Here is a 9,476-nt window from a genome sequence, read left to right on the forward strand (position 1 = left end):
TCCCAACAACAACAAAATATATTTAAAGACAAGATGGCTTCACTGGTGAATTCTATCATTTATTTATTTATTTACTTACTTACTTATTTAAAGATTATTTGAAAGAGAGAGAGAGAGTGCACTCATGAGCAAGAGGGGTAGAGAGAGAGGAGGAGAGAATCTCTCTTTTTTTAAAAGATGTTATTTATTTATTTATGAGAGACACACAGAGGGAGAGAGGCAGAGACACAGGCAGAGGGAGAAGCAGGCTCCATGCAGGAAGTCCGATGTGGGACTCAATCCCGGGACTCCAGGATCACACCCTGGGCTGAAGGCCAGTGCTAAACAGCTGAGCCACCCAGAAATCCATAGAGAGAATCGTTTAAGTAGACTTCACACTGAGCTTGGAGCCTGAATGCAGGGCTTGATCTCATGACCCTGAGATAATCACATGAGCCTAAACTCAGAGTTGGATGCTTAACTGACTATACCAACCAGGTGCCCCTCTACCACACATTTAAAGAAGAATTAATACTAATCCTCAAAAACTTTGAAAAAAAATCAAGAGAGAGAGATCACTTCTAAACCCCTATAAACTCCAGCTTTAACATGATATCAAAACAAGAGAAGGATATCAGAAGAAAAAAAATTATAAGCCATATGCCTGATGAACACAGAAGCAAAAATCAGTAATCAAATATTAGCAAATCAAACTCAATTATACATTAAAAAGATCATATATCATGATCAAGTTGGTATATTCAGGGGTTTAAGGATGGCTCAGCAACAGCATATCAATCAGTATGATGTACCACATGAACTAAGTAAAAATCATATAATTATCTCAATAAATGTAGTAAAAGTACTTGATAAAATTCAACATCCATTTATGATTAAAACACAAAAAATATGTATAGATAAAATGTATTTCAACCTAACAAAGACTATATATGACAAATTTGTACCAACATCATACTCAATGATGAATCTCTGAAAAATCTTCCTCTAAGATCAGGAACAAGACAAGGATGCCCACTCTCCCCACTTTTTTTCAACTTAATATTGGAAGTCCTAGCCAGAGCAATTATGCAAGACAGATATAAAAGGCTTACAAATTGGAACTGAAGAAATAAAATTATCAGCATTTGTGAATAACATATTATATATAGAAAACCCTAAAGACTCTACCAAAATCTGTTAGATCAAATAAATTCAATAAAGTTGAAGGGTGCATAATTAATTTACAAAAATTCAGTTGTGCTTATGTATATTAACAACAAATATCACAAAGAGAGATTAAGAAAATAATCTCATTTATAATTTACATTAAAAATGACAGCATATCTAGAAATAAATTTAACCAAGGAGGTGAAAGATCTTTATACAGAAAACTATAAGACACTGATGAAAAAAATGAAGAAGATACAAATAAATGGAATGAACTTCATGGTCATGGACTAAAATAGATACTATCCCTATTGTGTCCATGCTACACACAAAGCCATCTACAGATTCAATATATTTGCTAAGAAAATCCAATGGATTTGTTCACAGAAATAGAATGGACAATCCCAAAATTTGTGTGGAACCACAAAAGACCTCAAATAATAAAATAAATCTACAGAAAGAACAAAACTGGAGTCATCAAGCTCCCTGATAATAAACAATATTACAAATCTATAGTAATAAAAACAGTGTGGCACTGGCCTAAAAAAAAGACATATAGATTTAATGGAAAATAATAGATGGCCCAGAAATAAACCCACACATATATGACCAGTTAATTTAAAATAAAGGAGCAAAGGAGTAAAGAAAACACAATGGGGAAAGAACAGTATTTTATTTTATTTTTATTTTTTATTTTTTATTATTTTTTTTTTTTAGAACAGTATTTTAGTAAACTGAATAGCCATATGGAAAATAATAAAACAGGGTAACTATCTTACAACATACACAGAAATTTACTTAAAATGGATAAAAGGCTTAAATATAAGGCCTGAAACCACAAACTTTCTAGAAGAAAACATATGTGGTAAGCCCTTTGACATCAGTCTTGGTGATGATATTTTGGATTTTATACCAGAAGTGAAGGCCACAAAAGCAAAAATCAACAACTGGGACTACATCAAACTAAAAAGTTTTATACAGCAAAGGAAACAGTCAACCAAGGGAAAAATCAACTTACCAAATGGTAGAAAGTACTTGCAATTCTTATATTAAAACTCAACAGCAAAAAACTCAAACAATCCAATTAAATAATAGATGGAGGAACTGAATAGGCATTTTTCCAAAGAAGAAATGCAGATAGCCCACAGATACATTAAAAAAGATGCTCAAAACTACTATTTATCCTGAAAATGTAAATCAGAAACACAATGAGATATCATCTCACACCTATTAACAATGGCTATTATTAAAGACAAGGGATGACAATGGTAGGCAAAGATATGGAGAAAAGACAACACTTATACACTTTTGGTGGGAATGCTAATTAGTGCAGCCACTTTGGACAATGGTATGAAATTTCCTCAAAATAAAACTACCAAATAATACACCAATTGCAAACTATAAGAAATTACTAACTCAGAAGGATACTTTCATTCTCATGTTAATTGCAGCATTATTACAATAACCAAGATATGAAAGAAACTTAAGTATTCATCTAAGAATTAATTGGTTAAAAAAATGTGAATCTGAGAGGAGAGAAGTTCTCAAAAGGAAGATGTAGGAAGACTTTGAACTCACCTCATCAAGAGAAACACAAAATCTACTCCTACATATAGAAGAACTCCTTCAGAAAAAGAACCAATGGCTGACTGAACAGTTTGTGCACAACAAAGAATAAAGGGGACACTTAGGAAATGGCAGGAGAGACAGATATGATTATCATGGGAACCACACCCCAAGGCTGCAAACTGTAATGAGAAGGGAGAGTATTGAGAGACTGAGAACAAATTCCTTCACCCTGAAGCACAGAAAAAAGGCATGTTTCAAAAGAGGGACTATAATTTAAAGGAACTAACTCCTCTACAAAATGGCAGGAATCCTGTGGGAATGCTCATGGTGATTGGAATGGCTGAAAAAAAAAAAACATTGTTTACATCCTTATCCAGCCTACTGTTTCAGTGAACCCATGACCCCTAAGCCATACAAGCCCTAGCAAACCTGGGGCACAGAAGAAAAAGAAATGGTTTAAAGGAACAACTAAATTATAAAGGAAAAAGCATGGCAGCATCTTCCAAAAATCAGGGGAACTGCTGGCATTTTGTCCAGATCAGAGAATATGGTAATCACCATTATTTATATTCCCTTCCACCTTGATGGCACAGGTAGGAGCAGGGTATGGGTGTCTGAGCCATGTAGCTGCCATAGTGAGTCTTAGGCCCATAGCTCATGTCAGCCCCAACAATCCCCTCAAGGTGACCCGCTCCCCACCTGCACCTGTCTAAGCTTTACCCATCCAACTGAGGCTATCCCACTGTGGTGCATACCAGAAAACAGCCAGACAAACTCATTACAACTCCAGCCATCTTACCAAATTGACACAGCATGAAAAACTTTAAAACACTCTCCACATGCAAGTATTTTATTTTTTTCTTTTACCTTTTTCATATAAATTTTTTTCATTTATTAATTCTCTCTGGAAAAATCTGCACAAATCACAGCAGATAAAATCACTGCAGAATCTTTACTTCTTCTGTTGTCCAAACTCCAGGTCACTATTTGCCAGTATCAACATTGTTTTTTTGCAGTCTCCCTGAATTTTTTTCATTCTTGCATTCCTTTCACTGTTTTCTTGAGGTCTTTTTCTTCTCATAGAGACCATGTCTTGCAAGTCTATGTTTGCATTCATTTTCTTTGCATAATCTAAGGAATTATGAATCATGCCAAAGACAGTCATATTGCCACCGCCAAAATGGGTTTCAAATCCAAATACATCGATGACAGCTGGCGTAGTCTTGTACATTTTCGCTAGTTTTCCCCATATTCTGTATTCTGTATTGTTATCTTTCTGGGGGTGAAGAAAATCAATGACTATTTGTTTCCACTGAAGTTGTCAGTTGATCATGAATTTCATGGTCCAGATAGTTACTGTGTTGTTTATGATGGTGGCCAAGCTTCAAGCAAACCAGGAAGAAAAATAATTGCACACACTGTAGCTCTAGATGATCTCCAAGGGCACCCAATGTGTGGAACACTCCAGGACATCCCAAATCACACCCACTCACACCCACTGCAGCTATGATGCCAAGGCCTCCCTTGTGTAGAGCCCTGAGGTTCCTGGCTTACACCCTCTTCAAATGCAGGCATCATGCATGCTAGGGTGTTTCCTGTACAGATCACATTGGAATAACCTGGCCTATGCCTGCTTCAACTCCTGCCAACCCACCAGTGATGCCCTTATACAGAGTGCATAAAGAGGCTCTGGCTCATGCTCACTTCTGCTCCAGCAATCCTACAGTGATGTCCTTGCACAAAGTTCCCTGGGTACAATTGGACCATGCCACTTCAGTTCAGGCTATCCTACTAGCATGGGACCTGCAAATGGGGTCCCAGAATCACTGGCTGAAGGCTGTTTTGATTTCAGCCATTTCACAAGAGTGACTCTTGTGTAAAGCAACCCAGGAACTCCTGGTCTATGCCTGCTTTAACTTCAAATATCCCACAAGGGAAGCCCTGATGAAGACTGCTCTGGTACATCCAGCTCACACCCACTAAGGATACAGCCAGTCAAAGCTACCAGGCATATGCAAACTGCACAGAGGACATTCCAAGACAAGGCCATTTCTTCAAGGCTAGGAGAAGTAGCTCTTTGGCCAAATTCATAGGAACAAACACAGAAAATCAACCAAAATGAGGAAATAGAGGAATTCGTTCCAAACAAATAACAAAGACAAAACATCAGAAACATAACTAAAAAAATGGAGATAAGCAATGTATTTGATTAATAGTTGAAAAGTAATGGTCATAAAGACAGTCACCGGACTTGAGAGGAGAGTGGATGAGCTCAGTGAGAAGTACAACAAAGAGATAGAAAATACAAAGTAGAATAAATCAAGTGACAGAACAAATTCCACAACTAAGGAGAAAGAAGAGGTCACATTGAAGAAGTTAAATGCAGAGATATGTTTTAGAGGAGAAACAAACTGCGAGCACTGCAAAGGGGATAATCTTGGTTACAGAGAAGGGTGCAAGAGAGTAGAGCACATAGAAGAATGCACAAAGAAAATATTTTCCCAAGCCATTAACTTGGAAAACAAGAGGGGCTGATTTCCATGAGTTCATACAAATAGCAGAGCTTAAAACTTGGAGTTTTAAAGGTCAGTGGGCTTGGCTGGGATAAAGCCTTGCTCCTTGAGAGAAGGTAGGCAAATAACCTGGGGGAAGACTGCATTGACACAGTGATTTGAAGACTACCTGAGGCACACAGTGGGATTATTCCATCTTCTTGGAGCATATTCCTAAAACACAACATCCATAGAGACACCTCTCTGAGGGCAAAGCAGCTAACCAGCAAAATTTCCCTCTATTTCCCTTCAGTATAAACAATAAACAAGCTGCAGAAAGCAGATTAGTACAGACACTGGCTACTTAAGTTATGTACACCTAGTCCCACACCACTGTATTCTGATAGGATTTCCCTTCTCAGTCAAGCTTGCCTCAGTCCCAATCAAGCGAGCTCTTCTCCCAGAGAACAATTACAAACCCCTGCCGATATGATGACTCCCAACCACAGAGTCAGAAGGGCTTTATTTCCAGTGGAAGTGGTATCAGGTCCAATTTAACAAACAGACAATATCACACCTAGTTGAAACTTGCCACATTCTGGCCAAGGACCAAACACTGCCTACTGCAGGCAAAGAAGGGCTCTGCAGAGGACTGTACTGAAGGAAAGAGCAGCCAATGTGTAGAGCATACACATTATACACTTAAGATACTCCATAAGCACCAGGCCCTAGACACTACATGAACTCTTTTTCATAAATCATTACTTTCCGGAGCAGGAAACATAACTGGCTTATCTAACAAACAGAAGGCACAGATCTAGGAAAAAAATGTCAAGACAGAAGAATTACTCCCAAATAAAGTACCAAGAGAAGACCACAACCAGAGATGTAAGTGTAAAGATATCAGTAACATGACTAATGGAGAATTTAAAACAATAATCATAAGGATACTCATTGGGATTGAGAAAAAAAAAAAAAGGAGACATCTGTATCCAGGAGGCACAGAGAACTCCCATTCAAAATTTAAAAAAAATGGGAAGCCTGGGTGGCTCAGCAGTTGAGTGTCTGCCTTTGGCTCAGGGCATGATCCCAGAGTCCTGGGATCGAGTCCCACATTAGGCTCCCTTTATGGAGTCTGCTTCTCCTTCTGCCTGTGCCTGTGTCTCTGCCTCTCTCTGTGTCTCTCATGAATAAATAAATAAAATCTTTTTAAAAAATTTAAACAAACAAAGCCTACGCCAACACCAAAATATACTGTAATTAAATTTGAAGATTATAATGTTTAAAAAAACCTTAAAAGCAATAAGACAAAAGAAGCCCCTAACTTACAAGGGAAGACCCATAAGCTTAATTAGAGATTTCTCAGCAGAAAGTTGGAAAGCCAGAATAAAGTGGCGTGCAATACTCAATGTGATGAATGGGCAAAATCTGCAGCCAAGAATATTCTATCCATTAAGGCTATCATTCAGAATTAAAGGAGAGATAAGAATTTCCCAGACAAAAACTAAGGAACATTATGACCACTAAAACAGCACTGAAAACAATATGAAAGTAGACTATTTGAGTGGAAAGGAAATACCAAAATTAACAAAGACAAGAAAGGAACACAGAACAATATTCAGAAACAACAACAAGTCAGGTAATAGATGGCACTAAATACACAACTACTAATAATTACTTTGAAGATAAATTGACTAAACACTCCAGTTAAAAGACAAGATGTCAGAATGAATCAGGAAACAAGACCCATCTTTATGTTGCTTACAAGTAAATCATTTTATATTTTTTAATTTTTAAAATTTTTTTGAAAGATTTGTATTTACTTGTTTATTCATGAGAGACACACAGAGAGGTAGAGACAGAGGCAGAGGGAAAAGCAGGCTTCATGCAGGGAGCCTGATATGGGACTCGAACCTGGGACTGTGGGATCACATCCTGAGCCAAAGACAGATGCTCAACCGCTGAGTCACTCAGGTGTCCAAGGAAATCATTTTAGACCTAAAAACACACCTGTAGATCGAAAGTGAGAGAATGGAGAAGCATCCACCATGCAAATGGATATCAAAATAAGGCTGGAGTAGTGATACTTGTATCAGACAAACTAGACTTTAAACCAAGCCAGTTCAAAGAGATGAAAAAGGACACTATATCATAATAAAAGAGGGCAAATGAGATGATTAACAATTACAAATATTTATGCCCTCAACATGGGTGGACTCAAATATGTGATATAATAACAAATATAAAGGAACTAATTGATAATAATTCAATAATAGTAGGGTATGTTAACACTCCACTTGCACCGGTGGATAGATCATCTAAACAGAAAACCAACATGGAAACCATGGATTTGAATGACACAGTGGACCAGATTGACTTAACAGATAAATTCAGAACATTCTATCCTAAAACATCAGAATATATATTCTTTTCAAATGTGCGTGGGGCTTTCTCTATAACAGTTCACATATTTCACAAAACAGGCTTCAACAAATAAAAATTTGAGATCATACCATGTATCTTTTCTGACAAGAATCCTAAAAAAACAAAAATCATCCACAGGGAAAAAACTGGAAAGATCACAACTATATTTATGTTTTTTTTTTTTTTAATATTTATGTTAAATAGCATGCTACTAAGCATTGAATGGGTCAACCAGGAAATCAGAGAAGAAATTAAAAACATACATGGAAACAAATGAAAATAAAAACACAATGGTCCAAAACTTTGGGATGTTGCAAAAGTACTGCTAAGAGGGAGGGCTATACAGCATTATAGGCTTACCTCAAAAAGCACACACACACACACACACACACACACACACACACACACAAATGTTGAATATAAATCCTAAATTTACACCTAAAGCAGCAAGAAAAAAGAAGAAAAAATAAAGCCTAAACCCAGCAAAACAAGGAAATAATAAAGATTAGAAAGGAAATAAATGGTATAGAAATAATAATAATAATAATAATAATAATAGAAAGAAGAAAGAAGAAGAAGAAAAGAAGAAGAAGAAGAAGAAGAAGAAGAAGAAGAAGAAGAAGAAGAAGAAGAAGAAAGAAGAATAAGAAGAAGAAGAAGGGAAAGAAGAAAGAAGAAGAAGAAATAATGAATGAAAGCCAGAGCTGGTTCCCTGAAAAAAGTTAATTAAATTAATCAACCTGTAAGCAGATGCATCAAAAAGAAAAGAGCAAGGATCCATATAAATAAAATCACAAATGAGAGGAGAAATAATAACCAACACTACAGAAATACAAGTATAAGAGAATACTATAGGGGCACCTGAGTGACTCAGTTGGTTAAATACTTGCCTTTGGCTCAGGTCATGATCCCAGGGTCCTAGTATTAAGCCTCATGTCAGGCTCCCTGCTCAGCGTGGAGTCTCCTCCCTCTCCCTCTGCCTGCTGCTCCCCTTGCTTGTTCTCTCTCTCTCTTTCTCTCTGATAAATAGAAATCTTTAAAAAATACTATGAAAAACTATATGCCAACAAATTGCACAAACTGGAAGAAATGGATAAATTCCTACAGACATATAAATTACCAAAACTGAAACAGGGAAAATAGAAAACTGTGACAGACAAAGAACTGGCAAAGATCTCAAATCAGAAATATAAAATATCCCAAGAAACAAAAGTCCAGGGTCAGATGTCTTTCAGGTGAATTCTACTAAGTATTTAAGGAAGAGTTAATACCTTTTCTTCTAAAACTATTCCAAAAAAGGGAAAAGGAAGGAAAGCAGGAGAACATCTAGAATGCTACAGAGAGAAAAGTTTTCACTTCTAACAAGGTTGGAAGGTAAAAAAATAAAAAGAAAAAAGTGGGGGAGGGGAACTGAGAATAGCAGGGCTAAAGCGAAAGTGGCAAAAGCCTCCAGGGCAGGAAAGCCCAGCCCTGGAGAAATGGGACATTTAGAAATCCATGCAGGAGTTTTCCCTGATGGAAAAGTGCTTAGCAGGGAAATTGGGCAGAATCGCAGTAGGGGCAGTGAAGCCTCAAGATTCCTGGAGTCACTATAAGAAGGGGGCACCCCGGGGGAAAGCTGATCACAAAGTGAGGTCCTATATCAATAAAGGGCTGGAACGCTGCTGCCCTCTGGGGCGTTTGGGAGAAGCATTTGGTTAGGCAAGCAGCTCTGGAGTGGCCTTTACACTAGGACCTGGCAATGGAAGTATGTGGCTGTAATCCATTCCCTTCAGTAGAGGTGGTCCGTGGGAGCACGGGTCTAGCAGCTAAGAGGCCTGGATCCCAGGGTGCCGAAACAGACAA

The sequence above is a fragment of the Vulpes lagopus genome, chromosome X (assembly GCF_018345385.1).
Source record: "Vulpes lagopus strain Blue_001 chromosome X, ASM1834538v1, whole genome shotgun sequence".
In the NCBI taxonomy this organism is placed as follows: Eukaryota; Metazoa; Chordata; class Mammalia; order Carnivora; family Canidae; genus Vulpes; species Vulpes lagopus.